This window comes from Heterodontus francisci, unplaced genomic scaffold, assembly GCF_036365525.1.
Source record: "Heterodontus francisci isolate sHetFra1 unplaced genomic scaffold, sHetFra1.hap1 HAP1_SCAFFOLD_745, whole genome shotgun sequence".
Classification (NCBI taxonomy): Eukaryota; Metazoa; Chordata; class Chondrichthyes; order Heterodontiformes; family Heterodontidae; genus Heterodontus; species Heterodontus francisci.
In genome coordinates, this window is record NW_027141721.1 from 136,925 (window position 1) to 157,078 (window position 20,154).

Below are 20,154 nucleotides of genomic sequence, written 5' to 3' on the forward strand. Positions count from 1 at the left end.
TTGGAGAAGAGAAGGCTGGGAGGTGATTTGAGAGAGCTATTCAAAATCATGAGGGGCCTGGACAGAGTAGACACTGTTTCCACTCGTGAAAGGATCGAGAGCGAGAGGGCACAGATTTAAAGTATTTGGTAAGAGAAGCAAAAGTGACATGAGGAAACAAGTTTTCATGCAGCGAGTGGTTAAGCTCTGGAATGCGCTGCCTGAGAACATGGTGGAGGCAGATTCAACTGAAACATTTAAAATAAAATTAGACAGTTACATGAAATGGAAGAATTTGCAGGGTGACAGGAAGAGGCCGGGTGAGTGGAACTGAGGGAGTTGCTCTTTCAGAGAGCCAGTGGGGAGACGATGGGCCGAATGGCCTCCTTCGGCATGGTCACAATTCTGTGATTCTTTGATTATTATGAGGAATGTTTGAAGAGGTTGGGCAGATACTCATTGGAGTTTAGAAAAATGAGCCACGTAAGATTCTGAGGGGGCTTGACTGTGTAGATGCTGAGTGGATGTTCCTTCTCGTTGGGGAATCTAGAACTAGGCGTAACAATTTCAGAATAAGGGCCTCTCCCATTTAAGACGGAGATGAGGAGGATGTTTTTCTCTCAGAGGATTGTGAGTCTGTGGAACTCCGTTCCCTGGAGAGCAACGGAGGCTGGGTCATTGAATATATTCAAGCCTGAGTTTGACAGATTTTGATTCTACAAGGGAGTCGGGGTTATAGTGGGCAGAAAGGAAAGTGGAGTTAAAGCTGCAATCAGATCAGTCATGAACTTATAGAATGGCTGAGCAGGCTCGAGGGGCCGAATGGCCTACTCCTTGCTCCCATTTCGGATAATCTTAATGACTGCCCAATTCAATATCGGGGTAGTTAAAGTCTCAAATCATCACATAATTTTTTTCACCCCTCAGTTATTTCTTTACAGCTCTGCTCCTCTATGTCCTTCCTGCTCAATGGCAGCTGATAAAATACCTGCAAAGTAAAAATGTTTTTCAGAAGATGCTCACAGTCGGAGAACAGTGGACTGTTCATATCAGAGGCACAGATAAGATCTCCCACAGGCCACAGGTACACATTCAGCAACATATGCAAACAACAATGAGCAAAGCCAGAGAGCTGGGAGAAGGCTTTTGTCGGCAGGACACACGACACTGTGAGGCCCCTGAGCAGATATCAATGTCCCTGCTGCTGTGCCCCTGACATTGGGACTGCAATGGATTTGCATTTACAGTCAAGCATTGCCCAGGTTACATTGCAGAAAGATGAATGAATTCTGCCCACTTGAGGGAGTTATTGAGAGATCCCTCACCCACAACCAACACATTGCACCAATGGGAAAATACTGCAGATGCTGGAACTCTGAAACACAAACAGAATATTCAGTAGGTCTGGCAGCATCTGTGGAGATGGAAACAGAGTTAACGTTTCAGCTTGGTCAGCCTTCTTCAGAACGGCAATGGTGAGAGATGGAACAGGTCTTAATAAAGTACAGAGGCAGGGAAAGGGACAAAACAACAATTTATAATACTCTCGCACCTTTAATGTAATAAAACTTGCCAAGGCTCTTCACAGGAGCATTATAAACACAATATGAAACTGAGTGACGTAAGGAAAGATTCGGTCAGACAATCAAAAGCTCAGTCAAAGAGGTAAGTTTTAAGGAGAATTTTAAATTGAAAAGTGAGGTGGAGAGGCGGAGAGGTGTAGCGAAGCAATTCCAGAGCTTAGGCCGCAGGCAACTGAAGGTGTGGCCACCAATGGTTGAACAATTAAGGTCGGGGATGCTTAAAGGGCCAGAATTAGAGGAGTGCAGAGATTTCGGAAGGTTGTAGAGGCTGGAGGACGTTACAGCGATAGGGAGGGCTGTAGGTGCTGGTGGAGGTTACAGAGAGAGGGATGGCTGTCGGAACTGGTGGATGTTACAGAGATAGGGAGGGTTGTAGGAGCTGGTGGAGGTTACAGAGATAGGGAGTGCTGTTGGAGCTGGTGGAGGTTAAAGAGATAGGGAGGGATGTAGGAGCTGGTGGAGTTTGAAGAGATAGGGAGTGCTGTTGGAGCTGGTGGATATTACAGAGATAGGGAGGGTTGTTGGAGCTGGTGGAGGTTACAGAGATAGGGAGGGTTGTAGAGACTGGTGGAGGTTACAGAGATAGGGAGAGTTGTAGAGACTGGTGGAGGTTACAAAGATAGGGAGGGCTGTAGGAGCTGGAGGAGGTTACTGCGATTGGGAGGGTTGTAGAGACTGGTGGAAGTTACAGAGACAGGGAGGATTGTTGGAGCTGGTGGAGGTTACAGAGATAGGGAGAGTTGTAGAGACTGGTGGAGATTACAGAGATAGGGAGGGTTGTAGGAGCTGGAGGAGGTTAACGCGATTGGGAGGGTTGCAGAGACTGGTGGAGGTTACAGAGATAGGGAGGATTGTTGGAGCTGGTGGAGGTTACAGAGATAGGGAGAGTTGTACGAGCTGGTGCATGTTACAGAGATAGGGAGGGTTGTTGGAGCTGGTGGAGGTTACAGAGATAGGGAGGGTTGTAGAGACTGGTGGAGATTACAGAGATAGGGAGGATTGTTGGAGCTGGTGGAGGTTACAGAGATAGGGAGGGCTGTAGGAGCTGGAGGAGGTTAACGCGATTGGGAGGGTTGCAGAGACTGGTGGAGGTTACAGAGATAGGGAGGATTGTTGGAGCTGGTGGAGGTTACAGAGATAGGGAGAGTTGTAGAGACTGGTGGAGATTACAGAGATAGGGAGGGTTCTAGTAGCTGGAGGAGGTTAACGCGATAGGGAGGGTTGTAGAGACTGGTGGAGGTTACAGAGATTGGGAGAGCTGTACGAGCTGGTGGATGTTACAGAGATAGGGAGGGTTGTTGGAGCTGGAGGAGGTTAATGCGATAGGGAGTGTTGTAGAGACTGGTGGAGGTTACAGAGATAGGGAGAGCTGTACGAGCTGGTGGAGGTTACAGAGATAGGGAGGGTTGTAGAGACTGGTGGAGGTTACAGAGATAGGGAGAGTTGTAGAGACTGGTGGTGATTACAGAGATAAGGAGGATTGTTGGAGCTGGTGGAGGTTACAGAGATAGGGCGGGCTGTCGGAGCTGGAGGAGGTTAACGCGATTGGAAGGGTTGTAGAGACTGGTGGAGTCTACAGAGATAGGGAGGATTGTAGGAGCTGTTGGATATTACAGAGATAGGGAGGGTTGTTGGAGGTGGTGGAGGTTACAGAGATAGGGAGGGTTGTAGAGACTGGTGGAGGTTACAGAGATAGGGAGGGTTGTAGGAGCTGGAGGAGGTTAACGCGATAGGGAGTGTTGTAGAGACTGGTGGAGGTTACAGAGATAGGGAGAGCTGTACGAGCTGGTGGAGGTTACAGAGATAGGGAGGGTTGTAGAGACTGGTGGAGGTTACAGAGATAGGGAGAGTTGTAGAGACTGGTGGTGATTACAGAGATAAGGAGGATTGTTGGAGCTGGTGGAGGTTACTGAGATAGGGAGGGCTGTCGGAGCTGGAGGAGGTTAACGCGATTGGAAGGGTTGTAGAGACTGGTGGAGGCTACAGAGATAGGGAGGATTGTTGGAGCTGGTGGAGGTTACAGAGATTGGGAGGGCTGTTGGAGCTGGAGGAGGTTAACGCGATAGGGAGGGTTGTAGAGACTGGTGCAGGTTACAGAGATAGGGAGGGCTGTAGGAGCTGGTGGATGTTACAGAGATAGGAAGGGCTGTAGGAGCTGAGGAGGTTAACGCAATAGGGAGGGTTGTAGAGACTGGTGCAGGTTACAGAGATAGGGAGGGCTGTAGAAGGTCAACGCGATAGGGAGGGGAAGGGCCATGGGGGATTTGAGGACAAGGACGAGAAACTTAAAATGTGGATGTTGCTTGACTGGGAGACAATGTAGGGCAGTGAGAGCAGGAGTGACAGGGGATCAGGACTTGGAGCAACTTAAGACACAGGCAGAAGAGTTTTAGATGACCTCAGGTTTACAGAAATTGGGTGAGCATCAGGACTGCCTTGACATTGTCAAGTCCAGAGCTGACAATGTCTTGAATGAGGGTTTCAGCCACATTTCAGCTGAAATTGGGGCGCGTTCGGGTGATCTTACAGAGGTGGAAATGAGTTAGTGATGGTGCCTACATGAGGTCAGAAGCGCATCTCGGCATCAAATGTGGCACCAGGATTTCGAACAGACTGGCTTAAACTCAGACCGCTGCCGGGGAGAGAGGTAGAGTCAGTAGTGAAGGAATGGAGTTTGGAGCGGAAACTGAAAACAGTAGCTTCAGTTATGAGGGCAGTACTGAGGGAGTGCTGCACTGTCGTAGGGTCAGTACTGAGAGAGTGCTGTACTGTCAGAGGGTCAATACTGAGGGAGTGCTGCACTGTCAGAGGGTCTGTACTGAGGGAGTGCTGCACTGTTGCAAGGTCAGTACTGAGGGAGCGCTTCACTCACAGAGGGTCAGTACTGAGGGAGTGCTGCACTGTTAGAGGGTCAGGACTGAGGGTGTGCGGCACTGTCGGAGGGTCAGTACTGAGTGAGTGCTGCACTGTGACAGGGCCAGTACTGAGGGAGTGCTGCACTGACAGAGGGTCAGTACTGAGTGAGTGCTGCACTGTCAGAGGGGAAAACTGAGGGAGTGCTGCACTGTCGGAGGGTCAGTACGGAGGGAGTGCTGCACTGTCCGAGGGTCAGTACTGAGTGAGTGCTGCACTGTCAGAGGGGCTAACTGAGGGAGTGCAGCACTGTGCGAGGGTCAGAACTGAGGGAGTGCTGCACTGTCAGAGGGACAAACTGAGGGAGTGCTGCACTGTTAGAGGGTCAGTACTGAGTGAGTGCTGTACTGTCAGAGGGTCAGTACTGAGGGAGTGCTGCACTGTCAGTGGATCAGTACTGAGGGAGTGCTGCACTGTGAGAGGAGCAGTACTGAGTGAGTGCTGCACTGTCAAGGGTCAGTACTGAGTGAGTGCTGTACTGTCAGAGGGTCAGTACTGAGGGAGTGCTGCACTGTCAGAGGGTCAGTACTGAGGGAGTGCTGCACAGTTATTGGGGCAGTACTGAGTGAGTGCTGCACTGTCAGAGGGTCAGTACTGAGGGAGTGCTGCCCTGTCAGAGGAGCAGTACTGAGTTAGTGCTGCACTGTCAGAGGGTCAGTACTGAGTGAGTGCTGTACTGTCAGAGGGTCAGTACTGAGGGAGTGCTGCACTGTGAGAGGAGCAGTACTGAGTGAGTGCTGCACTGTCAAGGGTCAGTACTGAGGGAGTGCTGCCCTGTCAGAGGAGCAGTACTGAGTGAGTGCTGCACTGTCAGAGGGTCAGTACTGAGGGAGTGCTGCACTGTCAGAGGGTCAGTACTGAGTGAGTGCTGCACTGTCAAGGGTCAGTACTGAGTGAGTGCTGCACTGTTATTGGGTCAGTACTGAGTGAGTGCTGCACTGTTATTGGGTCAGTACTGAGTGAGTGCTGCACTGTCAAGGGTCAGTACTGAGTGAGTGCTGCACTGTCAAGGGTCAGCAGTGAGTGAGTGCTGCACTGTTATTGGGTCAGTACTGAGTGAGTGCTGCACTGTCAAGGGTCAGTACTGAGGGATTGCTGCACTGTCAGAGGGTCAGTACTGAGGGAGTGCTGCACTGTCAGAGGATCAGTACTGAGGGAGTGCTGCACTGTTATTGGGGCAGTACTGAGTGAGTGCTGCACAGTCAGAGGGTCAGTACTGAGGGAGTGCTGCCCTGTTAGAGGAGCAGTACTGAGTGAGTGCTGCACTGTCAGAGGGGCAGTACTGATTGAGTGCTGCACTGTCAGAGCGGCAGTACTGAGGGAGTGCTGCCCTGTCAGAGGAGCAGTACTGAGGGAGTGCTGCACTGTCAGAGGGGCAGTACTGAGTGAGTGCTGCACTGTCAGAGCGGCAGTACTGAGTGAGTGTTGCACTGTCAGGAGCCCGCTTTCAGATGTGACGTTAAACAGAGACTCCATCCTGCACAGTGACGCAGTGGTTAGCACCGCAGCCTCACAGCTCCAGGGACCCGGGTTCGATTCCGGGTACTGCCTGTGTGGAGTTTGCAAGTTCTCCCTGTGTCTGCGTGGGTTTTCTCCGGGTGCTCCGGTTTCCTCCCACAAGCCAAAAGACTTGCAGGTTGATAGGTAAATTGGCCATTATAAATTGTCACTAGTATAGGTAGGTGGTAGGGAAATATAGGGATAGGTGGGGATGTTTGTTGGGAATATGGGATTAGTGCAGGATGAGTATAAAATGGGCGGTTGATGTTCGGCACAGACTCGGTGGGCCGAAGGGCCTGTTTCAGTGCTGTATATCTAATATAAATAATATAAAAAAATCCTCTTACTCCCGTGGATATAAACAGTCCCATTGGACTATATTGAATAACAGCAGGGGAGTTCTCCTTGGTGTCCTGGCCAATAATTATCCCTCAATTAACGTCACTAATACAGATTACCTGGTCATTCTCACATTGCTGTTTGTGGGAGCTTGCTGTGGACAAATCAGCTGCCATGATTCTTACATTACAACAGTGACTGCACTGCAGCAAAACAAGCATTTCATTGGCTGTGACGCACTTTGGCAGGTGGTCGTGAGGGATGATATAAAATAGCCTGTCAATAACTCCCTCTTTCTATTTGATATTGAAAGTCCAAGTGAATCGCTGTTTCACCTGGAAGGAGAGTTTGGGGTCCTGGACGGTTGCTGACATATTGAAGCAATTTATCATGAGAATGATCTGTCTGGGACACTCAGTGTCCATTTATGATCTAATATACACAGCCTATTGCTCAATACTGACACATTACTGATATGGGAGGTATTTATCCTGTGAATATTTTATGTCAGATACTCAGTGTCCATTAATCTGAGAGGATACAGAGCACATTGCCCCAATATGATCCAGTACTGATGTCGTGCTAGTCAGATGAGTCTCACAGACTGAGGACAATGGACTGTTTAGATCAGAGGCACAGATAGGATCTCCCGAAAAGGCACCGGTACATATTCAGGTACATAGGCAAACAAGAGGGAAGACAGCCAGAGAGAGAGAGAGAGAGAGGGAGAGAGCTGTGAGAGTCGCTGTGCAACCAGGAAACGTGACATTGTGAAGCCTCTGCCCAGCTATCAATGGACCAGAGACTGACTGCTGGTCACACCCTAACATTGGGACAGTGATGGGACTGCGATGGGCTCTGTATTTAAATGTCAAGTCAAACATTGCCAAGGGTGTATTTCTCGAAGCATTAGTCTGTATATCTGAGGGAGTTATTGACAGGCTATTGTCAAATACTGACCCATTACTGATATGGCTGGTATTAATATCAGAACCATAGCTAGGGGCTGATGGATTCAAACATGGAATTCTGGGAAAGCTGGGCACAGCTTGTTCCAGGATTTCGGAGAGGAAAGGGAGGTTGGAGATGGGACAGTATTTTGTAAGGACAGAGGAGTCAAGGGTTGCTTCTTTTGAAGGAGTCATCGAGTCATTTACGGCACTGAAGAAGGCCATTCGGAACGTCGGGTCCATGCTGGCTGTCCACGGTGCTGTGCAATCAGTGCACTCCCCTGGCTCGATCCCTGTAGCCCTGTAAGTCTATTTCTCTCAGGTGGCTATCCGGCTATCTCTTGAAGTCATTGATCATCTCCGCTTCCACCATCCTGTGGGCAGTGAGTTCCAGGTCATTAACACCCTTAGTGCAAATAAAATTCTTCCTTATATTCCCTGCATCTCTTACCCAAACCTTCAACCTCCTTATTGTACCATTAGTTAATGGGAACCAGTTTTCCTTGTCTGAGTTATCTGTACCCAATGCCTTTATTTATGAAGCCCAAGATCCCACATGCTTTCCTAACCAAGCTCTCACTATGTCCTGCCATTTTCAAAGATGTGTGCACATACACCCCCAGGTCCCTCTGTCCCTGCACACTCTTTACAACTGTGCCATTAAGTATATATTGTCTCTCCCTATTCCTTCTGCTAAAATGCATCACCTCACACTTGTCAGAATGAAATTCCATTGGTCACCTTTCTGCCCATTCTGCTCGTCTATCTATGACCTGATCCAGGCAGTTCATATCATCTTCACTGTTTGCTGCACCTCCAGGTTTGGTGTGGAGAGCAAATTTTGAGATTCTGCTCTGTATTTCAAGATCCAAGTCATTTATATGTTGCAGAAAAAGCAGTGGTCCCAGCACTGACCCATGGGGGAACACCAGTGACGACCACCCCTCAGTCAAAAAAGCAACCATTTACTACGATTCGTTGTTTCCTGTCCTGACGGCACTTTTTCACCCAATTGAACACTGACCCTCTCATCCATGAGCCTCAGTTGTGTTAACCAGCCTTTTATGTGGTAAATTGTCAAGCGCTTTCTTAAAATCCACATAAACAACATCCACCACATTCACTCCATCGACCTTCTCTGTTGCTTCATCAAAGAATTTAATTAGATTAGTCAATAATGTTCTGCCTTTTGAAAATCCATGCTGGCTATTCTTAATTAAACTAGAACCTCTCTAACCGTCTATTGATTTTTCTCTGATTATTGTTTCTAGAACCTTACCCATCACTGATGTTAAACTAAGTGGCCTGTAGTTGCTCGGACTGTCCTTACACCCTTTCTTGAATATGGGTTTGCCACTCTGTCATCCTCTGGCACCTCCCCCATAACCAGGGAAGATATAAAGATTACGGCAAGCCCTTCTTCTATCTCTACCCCCCAATTCCTTTCGCAACCTGGGATACAAGTTATCTGAACCAGGTGACTTATCCACCCAAAGCATAGCCAGCCTTTTTAGTACCAGCTCTCAATTGTTATCCTATCCATTGCCTCTACTCTCTCTGCTTCTACAGATAATTTTCAGCCTCCAGTTCCTTCGGGAACACTGATACAAAGTTCTCATTAAGTATATTAGCTTTGCCCTGTGCCTCAAAGCACATATTACTCTCTCCGTCCTTACTTGACCCCTCTTTACCTCTTACTACTCACTTACTATTTACGAGCTGGTAGAAGATCTTTGAGCCCCTTTTATGAATCTCCCTCTCCCCTTTCCACATTGAGGCTGAAATGGGCTTTGTTTGCAACGATTACATCATCCAGGTCTGATCAGATACTCGGAGCTTTTGTGAACAAATTCCCATCAACCTCAACAAGTTGTGCTATTTCCCCATTTGTCAGTGTTTTACCCCCTTCTGATGTTGTTCAATTTGTTAGTGTTTTTCCCCTGCTGAAGTTGTTGCTGTATTTATTGTTTTTTTCACTGAAGTTGTTGTTGAACTTGTTGGTGTCTTTCCCCAGCTGAAGTTGCTGCTGCGTTGCTTGATGTACTTCCCTAAAGTTGTTGGTGAAGTTGTTGGTGTTTCCCCTGCTGACGTTGTGAGAATATTAGTTGTTTTCTTTACTCCCCCCTTCCCCTAAAGTTGCAGGATTTGTTGGTGATTGCTTCCTGAAGTTGTTGTTGAATTTGTTGGTGTAATTTTCCTGTTGAAGTTGTTGTGATGTTTGTTTTTATTTCTCCTGAAGAAGTTGTTGAATTTGTTGGTGTCTTTCTGCTCCTGAAGTTGTTGTATTTGTTGTTCTTTTTCCCCCTCCTGAAGTAGTTGTTGAATTCCCCTGTTCCTCCTGAACATGTTACACTCACCACCCCTCATGACTCAGCTTACACTATAAGTGTATCCCTGAGTGAAATCTCTCTAATGTGCAGGTAATATCTGCTTCCAGCGTCTCCCTGGGACCCTGTTCCACAGAGTGAACTCCTGCTCATTGAAATAACCTTTCTGCAGGTTCGTTTCCAGGTCAAATAATTAAAACATTAAGTAACTATTACAACAAAGAGTATTGTCCCTTTTCCCTCAAGGGAGCTGGAATAGAAAGCGCTGGGTGTTGTGTTACTGTTGTATGCAGCTCGGATTAGTCCCCTTCTGGAGAAACCATGTTGAGTTCTGTGCATCAAAACTCAGGAAGGATGTCTCAGCCTTGGAAGTAATGACACCAGGTCTAAAAGGGTTCAATTAGCTTCACAGTTTGCATGGCCTAATGTCATATTCTCTTAAGTATAGGAGATTAAAGGGTGATCTCATTGAAATATTTAGGGCGATTAAAGGATTCGATGGTGTTAATGGACAGAAACAATTTCCTCTGCTGGGGGAGTCCAGGGCAAGGTGGGGTGGGGCTGTTTAGGAGTGATGTCAGGAAACGCTGGTTCACACAGCAGGAAGTGGAAATCTGGAACTCTCTCCCTCAAAAAGCTCTACAGATGGGGGTTTGAGGGGGTTAATCAGACATTCCAAAGCAGAGATTGCTAGATTGATGTTAGGTGAGGGTATTAAATGATATGGAATTCAACAACAACTTCAGGAGAAAAACAACAACATCGAGAAAAAACACCAATAGATTCAACAGCAACTTTAGCAGGAGACAAACAGGAAAAAATACAAAAACAACTGCACCAGAAAAATAACCCACTAACAAGCTCAGCAATAACTTCAACAGGAGAAAAATAAAGTACTAATAAAATCAACAACAACTTCAACAGGAGAAAAACACCAACAAAGTCAACAACAACATTAGCAGGAGAAAACACCAACAAATTCAACAACAACCTGAAGGAAAAAAGCACCAACAAATTCAACAACAAGAAAAACACCAACAAATTCAACAACAACTTCTGCAGGAGTAAACAACAACAAATTCAAAACAACAACCTCAACAGGAAAAACACCAAAAATTTCAACAACAACCTCAGCAGGAAAAACAGCAACAAATGCAACAACAACTTCAACAGGAAAAACACCAACAAAGTCAACAACAACTTCAGCAGGAGAAAAAAACAAAAGAAACAAAAACAACTTCAGCAGGATCTGCACATTGTCAGTTCGTGGGATCTTGCCTTGTGGAAACTGGCTGCCACACTTCCTGCATTACAGCAGCGCCTGTACTTCGAAACAGTAGCAAAGAATATGGGAATAGCAAAACATATGAGATTAGCAAAACTGTGAGATCTTGGGCTTCATAAATAGAGGCACTGCCTACAAAATATGGGAAGTTATGCTGAATCTTTATAAAGCTCTAGTTAGGCCACAACTGGACAATTGCATCCAGTTCTGCTCACCACACTTTAGGAAGGAGGTGAGTTTCCTTGAGAGGGTGTAGAGGAGATTTACCACAATGGTTTCGGGGATAGGGGATTTTAATTACAAGGTTAGGTTGGAAAACCTGGAGAAAATGAGATTGAGTGGAGACCTGATAGAGGTGTACAAGATTGTGACAGGTTTAGATGAGGATCACAAAGGAAAGCTGCTCCTCACCCAGGAGTCAGTTCCCCAGCTCCACTGTCTAGTCCCACAGTGTTGGTGTTCCTGCTCCTCGCTCCAGCTGCAGGGAATTTACAGCACAGAAACAGAGCATTCGGCCAGACACGTCCATGCAGGCCTTTTTGATCCACACGAACGTCGTTCCACGCCCTCTTCATCTCGCCCCCAGCCGCATCTCCTTCTGTTCCTCTCTCCCTCATGTCCTATGCAGCACCCCCCCCCCCGACCCCCCCGACCCCCGCCACCCCCAGCTTAAATACATCTTGCCTATTCCCCTCAGCCTGTGGTAATGAGTTCCACATTCTCCTCACTCTCTGGGTGAAGATGTTTCTCCCGAATTCCCAATTGGATTTATTGGTGACTGTCTTATATTGATGACCCCTCCCCCTTTTTCTGGACTCGCCCGCAAATGGAAAAAATCTTCTCTACATTTATCTGATCAAAACCCCTTTCATAATCTTAAAGAGCTCTATCAGGTCACTCCTCAGCCTTCTCTTTTCTGGAGAAAAGAGCCCCAGTCTGTTCAGTCTTTTCCTGATCATTATCACCTCTCAGTTCTGATATCATCCTTGAACATCTTTCTGTGTCTTCATGTGGAAGACATGTTCACACTGCAACAGATAAACCGAACAGGATACAGAGCTGCAGGCTTTTATCTGAAACAGGTGTTTCTGTTGGTGTTTTTGTTGAACTGCTCCGTCTCTCTGAGTCACTGTGCTGACTCCAGGCACAGAAATACAGGGCCGAGTGATTCTCCCGCAGGCTGGTGGTCTCCAGGTTGAACTGGGAACCAGTCGGTCGTTTGGCATTGAAACCCTCCACCATCCCCTCTGAGTTCACACCTGGTGTAGCTGCAGAGTAAAACATCAGCCGCGGCTCCTTCCCCGGGTCCTGTCTGTACTAGAACATGTAACCGCTACTCTCACCCTCCACATGGCACTCCAGTCCCACTCCCTCCCCAGGAAATCTGGAGACGGCGGTGTGAGTCTGGTGGACCCTCGCCGAGATCGCGCCTGCGGGAAGAGACCGGGAGAGAAGAAGGTCAGTGAACAGGGACAAACTGGGATGTGAAGAATGAAGGAAGGAGAGAAAGATACAGAGAAAGAAAATAAGAAAGAGAGCTGTTAACACAAACAATGGGTGTGTGGGGTGGTGGTGAGAATGATCCCTTACTTTGAAATCAGACCATGAGACTCAATAACAGATACATCTTCCACTGGAAGCTGATCCTGCAATTGGGAAATCAGTGGAAAGAAGAGAGTTGAGTCCTGTGAGAAGCCACATGAAGACTCAAGCAAGTGATTGAGGTTTGTCCAACACCTCCCTCCCTGATGGGGATCCCACACCCCTCTCTCTACCATTGGCTGCCAGTAGTTGTCGTTGCATTTGTTGGTATCGCTCTGCTGCTAAAGTTGTTGTTGTTTTTGTTGTTGTATTTGCTGGTGTTTTTCTCCGACTGAGGTTGTTGAATTTGTTGGTGCTTGAATCTCCTGCTGATCTGTTGTTGAATTTGTTGGCGTTGTTCTCCTGCTGAGGTAGTTGTTGTGTTTTCCCTGCTGGGGTTTTTGTTGTGTTTTTTGTTTTCTTCCCTGCTTCAGTTGCTGTTGGAATTTTTTTAATGTTGAGCTTGTTGTTGCATTATTTCGAGGTTTTTTTGCCCCCTGCTGAGGTTATTTTCTCTTTTTTAATTCATTCATGAGATTTTGGGCGACGCTGGTTGAGGCCAGCATTTATTGGCTATCCTTAATCGCCCTTGAGAAGGTGGTGGTGAGCTGCCTTCTTGAACCACTAGGTCCATGTGGGGTAGGTACACCCACAGTGCTGTTCGGAAGGGTGTTCCAGGATTTTGACCCACGAAAGTGAAGGAACGGTGATATAGTTCCAAGTCAGGATGGTGTGTGACTTGGAAGGGAACTTGCAGACGGTGATGTTCCCATGCGTCTGCTGCCCTTGTCCTTCTAGTTGGTAGAGCTCATGTGTTTGGACGGTGCTGTCAAAGGAACCTTGGTGCGTTACTGCAGTACATCTTGTAGCTGGTACAAACTGCTGCCACTGTGCGTCGGTGGCGGAGGGAGTGAATATTTAAGGTGGTGTTTGTTTAATTAGATTCCCCCAGCTGCTGTGGTGGGATTTGAACTCCTGTGCTCTGGATCATTTGGTCGAGGCCTCTGGATTACTAGTCCCTGTAAAATAACAGCTGTGCCACCGTACTCCCAGAGACTGGGGTTAGGTGTATTACACAATTCCCAAGTTTTTGCCATGTTTCCTTGCATTCTAGTTACACTGTGTGTATCCTTGTGAGCCCCACAGTAGTAAGTGCTGTTGGCTTGGACCCGGGAGCTTTTCAATGACAGAGTGAAAATGTTTGCCTGAGTCTCGTGCTGGGTTTCAATCCTTTTCCTGTCGTTCAATGAAGAAAGTACACTCTATCTGATCCATTCCATGCAGTCACCAATCTGCAAGTACCAGTCCAAATAACACTCAGTCATGTTGCCCTGCCCAATGCTTCTGTGGAACGTGGCTTCCTCCACGGGAACCAGGGTTTTGACCACCGGGGACTGGAGAACCATCTAACAAGATTCTTGACACAGGATCGCAAATCAATGGGGAGAGAACGACAGCGGGTTACAGGGCGGGACAGAGGCAAAAGCAGAAGAGAGGGAATAAGAAGGAGACAAATTATTCTTCTCCAGTCACGCTGCTACATTCATACTTATATTTGCTCCACAGGTTAAGCCCAATTATAAATCAGATTTATTACATTGATAAAACTATAAATGCACCAAACTCGGAAGGATGAACACAAACCAATTCAGTCTGCATCTGAGAAAAAAGAAAATTGGTAATGTTTAATGATGATACTCTGTCAGAATAATCCTAACTGCTGTTCACATCAAGGAACAGTAAATTATTTCAATTTGGTTGACGAGGAGATTATGTAAGCGATGCATAAAGTAACTATTACAAACATTAATTTCATCAACAATGGGACCAAATGGGGATAGTGGTGTTTCCTGTCTTAAAGCTGGAAAGCAGGAATATGGAAAGCAGATCTCAAACTACTTTGAGATTCTTTTCAGAGGAGGAGGCTCGTTATAAGCAGTGTGATCAAACCGCCCCTGCTGCTGTGGAAACTGCAGATAGGTCAAATAACCAGTGTCACTGGCGTTGTATTCCTTGCAGAGCACCATCTGACCACATCATACCAACAAAACCTTAGAGGGGAACAGAGCCGGACAGGGAGAGGCCATCCCGGGGAACCCCACATAGGGAGAAATAAAGAGAGAATGAGAGAGAGAGAACAACTGGGAGGGAGCAAGGGAGAGGTAGAGTGAGGCAAAGACAGAGAGAGAGAGAGACAGACTGATCAACACAGCCACTGAGAGATGGAATGATTCAGGGAAAATTAGTTGGAAAGAGAGAGAGAGATTGAGAGAACTAGTGACAGATAGAGAGAATGAGGCAATAGGAGGTGCAGAGACAGACAGGGAGAGACAGAGACAGAGCGACACAGAGACAGTAAATGAGAGGAGATAGGCAGAATTAATTAGAGACAGAGAGACAGAATGAGACTGAGTGCGTGTGAGAGAGGAATAGAGACAGACAGCAAGAGTAAGAGAGGAAATGAGAGGCGAGAAAGAGAGGGGAAGGAAAGAAGAGAGTGAGATAAAGAGAGAGAATGAGAATGGGTGCGTGTGTGAGAGACAGAAAAAGCATCAGAGCTGAGAGGAAATGAGAGAAGGAAAGAGAGACAGGGATAAAGAAAGAGAATGAGAGTGAGTGTGTGTGAGAGAGGAAAGATAACAAGACCAACAGAGACAGAGAAACAGACATGACGAGAGAGAGTAAGGAAACAATTTTACAGAACAATGTAAACGATGTTTTTTATAATCAATATTGGTGAAGTCTGATGTGTTTCCTGGTGCTTGCTCGCCCACTGCTGTCCCCCTGGAGGAGAAAACCCCCCAAAAATACAAAAACAACTGCAGCAGAAAAAAACACTAACAAATTCAACAATAACTTCAACAGTAAAAATAAAAGCACCAATGAAAAGGGCGGTACAGTGGCCCAGTTGTTACCACCGCAGCCTCACAGCTCCAGCGACCCAGGTTCAATTCTGGGTACTGCCTGTGTGGAGTTTGCAAGTTCTTCCTGTGTCTGCGTACTTTCCTCTGGGTGCTCCGGTTTCCTCCCACATGCCATTATAAATTGCCCGTGGTATAGGTAGGTGGGAGGGAAATACAGGGACAGGTGGGGATGTGGTAGGAATATGGAATGAGTGTAGGATTAGTATAAATGGGTGGTTGGTGGTCGGCACTGACTTGTCGACTCAAGCAAGTGATTCAGGTTTGCACAACGCCTCCCTCCCTGATGGGGAACCCACGCCCCTCTCTCTACCATTGGCTGCCAGTAGTTGCTGTTGCAAATGTTGGTATCATTCTGCTGCTGAGGTTGTTGTTGTATTTGCTGGTGTTTTCCTCCGGCTGAGGTTGTTGAATTTGTTGGTGTTTGAATCTCCTGCTGATCTGTTGTTGAATTTGTTGGCCTTGTTCTCCTGCTGAGGTAGTTGTTGTGTTGGTTGGTGTTTTCCCTGCTGAGGTTTTTGTTGTACTTGTTGTTTTCTTCCCTGCTTAAATTGTTGTTCAATTCGGTTTTTGCATGCTGAGGTTGTTGTTGTATTTTTGGTGTTTTTCTTTCCCTGCTGAGGTTATTTTCTCTTTTTTAATTCATTCATGGGATTTTGGGCGATGCTGGTTGAGGTCAGCATTTATTGTCCATCCCTAATTGCCCCTTCAGAAGGTGGTGGTGAGCTGCCTTCTTGAACCACTGCAGTCCATGTAGTGTAGGTACACCCACAGTGCTGTTAGGAAGGGAGTTTCAGGATTTTGACCCACAGTTAGTGAAGGAACAGCCGATATAGTTCCAAGTCACGATGGTGTGTGACTTGGAGGAGAACCTGCAAGTGGTGGTGTTCCCATGCATCTGCTGCCCTTGTCCTTCGAGGTGGTAGAGGTTGCGGGTTTGGAAGGTGTTGACGGAGGGAGCCTTGGAAATTGCTGCAGTGCATCTTGCAGATGGTACACACTGCTGACACTGAGCATCAGTGGTGGAGGGAGTGAATGTTTGTAGATGGGGTGCCAATCAAGCGGGCTGCTTTGTCCTGGACGGTGTCGAGCTTCTTGAGTGTTGTTGGAGCTGCACCCATCCAGGCAAATGGACAGTATTCCATCACACTCCTGACTTGTGCCTTGTAGATGGTTAACAGGCTTTGGGGAGTCAGGAGGTGAGTTACTGGCTGCAGGATTCCTAGCCTCTGACCTGCTCTTGTAGCCACAGTATTTATATGGCTACTCCAGTTCAGATTCTGTTCAATGGCAATCCCCAGGATGTTGATAGTGGGGGATTCAGCGATGGTAATGCCATTGAATGTCAAAGGGAGATGGTTATATTCTCTCTTGTTGTAGATGGTCAATGCGTGGCACTTGTGTGGCACGAATGTTACTTGCCACTTATCAGCCCAAGCCTGGATGTTGTCCAGGTCTTGCTACATCTGAACACAGGCTGCTTCAGAATCTGAGCTGTCACGAATGATGCTGAACATTGTGAAGTCATCAGTGAACATCCCCACTCTGAGCTTATGATTGAAGGGAATTTCATTTATGAAGCAGTTGGAGATGGTGGAACAGGACGTACCCGGGGATGGCGATAGCGAGGTCTGTGACATTCTCTGTAAGGCATGATTCCCTGAGTATGACTATGTCAGGTTGTTGCTTGACAGCTCTCCCAACCTTGGCACAAGGCCCGAAATGTTTGTAAGGAGGACCGTGCAGATTCAACATGTTGTTGCATCTGCTGCTGTGTTTCACCTGCTGAAGTTGTCTTTGTTGCTTTTCTCCTCCTGACGCACTTCTTGAATTCTGTTGGTGTTTTTTTCTCCTCCTGACATTGGTTGGTGAGCTTTTTTTTGCCAACGTTGCTTCTGAATTTGTTGGTGTTTTCCCTCGCTGAGGCTGTTGTTGCATTTGTTGATGCTTTTCGTGCTGAGGTTTTTGTTGCATTTGTTGTATTGCCCAGAGGAGGTTACAGAGATAAGGAGGGTTGTTGGGCTGGAGGAGGTTACAGTGATAGGGAGTATTGTAGGGGCTGGAGGAGGTTACAGTGATAGGGAGTATTGTAGGGGCTGGAGGAAGTGACAGAGAGAGGGAGGGATGTAGGGCTCGAGGAAGTTTCAGAGATAGAGAGCATTGTCGGGGCTGGAGGAGGTTACAGAAATAGGGAAGCTTGTCGGGGGCTGGAGGGGGTTACAGAGACAGGGATAATTGTCACTGTTCATCGAGTGTACTCAGTGTTAACCCCAGTATCATTCTGGTGAATCTCAGCTGTATCTGGTCTAAGGCAAACAGCTGCTTGTTGAGGAAGGTGCCCAGACTGTGTGCAATATTCCAGATGTAGTCGAACCAGAGCCTCCTACAACTGTGGCATTACCTCCAAACCCTTTGTATTGTAGCTTCTTCCATTAATCACACGTTCCATAATGCATGACTGGATGCACGCATACACCAAACACACACTCCCAACTCTCTCTCCCCCACCCCCTCTCTCTCCTCAGTTTGTTTGACTATGTTGTTAGTTGTGCATCTTTGTCCTTCAGCTGATCGTATCTGTGCCTCTGATATGAAGAGTCTATTGTTCTCAGTCCTTGACAAACACAACAGCTTCCTGCTTTGCAAAAGTTGACATTTTCCTAGTTGACACACGGCACAACATTCAAATCTGTTAGTCCCAGGGAATGCAAATATCAAAGCCGGCTCAGAAGTGTTAATGAGTCCATTGTGGGACTGAATGAATATCTGACAACCTGGCATGGACTCAGGGGCACTGACAGAATCAGCAATCCAGAGAGAATGGAAACTGTGGAAACTATCAAGGACTAGGCGTTGGACATGGGCTGGTTGGAACTGAGATGCACATTCAGACACCCCTTTTCACAGGCAGTGTAACATTGAGTAACAATGTGCTGCAAGGTGATTGTGATTACTGAGGGGACAGTGACATTGTGATTCTGTCACAGGAATATTATCTGGAGCCCTGGACTGACTGCACTGCCCAATGTGCTAATGATCTAACAGAGAAATGTGGGGACAGACGAATCCTACCCCATCAGAAACAAATCCTAGAATAGTACAACAGAGGGAGGCCATTCGGCCCATCGAAGGTTTGTCATCTCTTTCGAAAATCAACCCAGTTAATCCAACTCCGCTCTCTTTCACCATTTCCCTCAATTAATTCCCCTTCAAGTTTTGAGCCAATTCCCTTTTTGAATAATACCATTGAATTTCTACCACCCTATCAGACATTGCCCTCCAAATCCAAACCACTCATGATATTAAAAAACATTTATCCTCATGTCACCTCTGGTACCTTTGCCCATCACATTAAAGCTGTGCCCTCTGGTGATCTATCGAATCTCCCCTTAACCTTCTCTGCTCTAAGGAGAACGTCCCTTTCTAGCCCAGTCTTTTTACTTGACTGAAATTCCTCACCAACTTCACCATCCGAGCAAATCTCTTCTGCACCCTCTCCAAAGCCTGCAGGTCTTTCCGAAAGTGTGGTGCCCTGAATTGGGCACAATGTTCCAACAGGGACCGAGCTGGTGTTTTGTACAGGTTTGGCATGACTCCGGGAGTTTTGTACTTGACCTATCTATTTACAAAGCCCAGACTGCAATATGATTTATTAATCGCTTTCTCAACCTACCCTGCCACCTTTAAATATTCCTGCACAAGCACCCCCAGGTCTCTCTGTTCTTGCACCACTTCACAAATTGTATTGTTTCATCTCTCCTCATTCTTGCTGTCAAAATCAAACATATCAAAGACTAATCCCACCCATATCTGGGACAAATTACCTGCTTATTATTATTCAGTCAGTCATGACAATGGTCTGCCAGTAACTCTATAAAGTTTACATACAACACTTTTCCTTCCATAAAACAACATCCTGGGTGGTTCTTGTATTGAAGTTTATACCTGAAGCCCACTGCTATCTCAATGTTAGCAGGTGAGGAGCAGTCAGTGACTGAGACATTAACATCTGGTCAGGGACCCCTCACAATATCCCATGTCCTGAATACTCAAACACTCTCTCACTGAGAAATTTATGTCCTCCTCATTCTGGTTTGTATGTGTTACTAACGCTGTATCTGTGATATTTCGGAGATGGTATCACTGTCGCTGATGTGAGGATTTCCTTGTTCTCATTCTGTGACTATATTCTGAAAAACAGAATCATTTACTTTAACCCCAACGACCTCAGGGAGGAAAATGGATGTCTGATCATTTGTCTCTCTGGAACATCTTGTTTCTCTGCCCCCTCTCATCATCCCCCCAATACTGACCCACTACTGATAAGAGAGGCATGTCTCCTGTGAATATTCTCTCCCTAATACTTAGTGTCTATGAAATATCAAATATACACAGCCAACTGGCAAATACTAACTTTAATATTCAGAGTCCCAGCCCCAGGCTCCAATCTCCCTACACCCTTCCTGTTGGGTAACTGAAGACAAGTTATGTTGCAACAACAAAGCTCCGTGGGTTAGCATGGTCCCAGGAGAAATATTAATTTGGTTTATTATGGCAGCTACTTTAACCAAAAGGCCTTCGTTTGCATAGATTATGTAATGTCATTCATCATTACTAAATGTTAATATTTCAGCCAACCAGCACTGCAGTCAATCCGTCGTGGTGTATATAGGGGTTGGAGCTGTCACTGAGACTGACACTGTTCACAGCAGAGTGGACCCGAGACTGAGGAGCAAGCAGCTGGAACTGAACCCACTGCATCTCCCACCCAGCGAC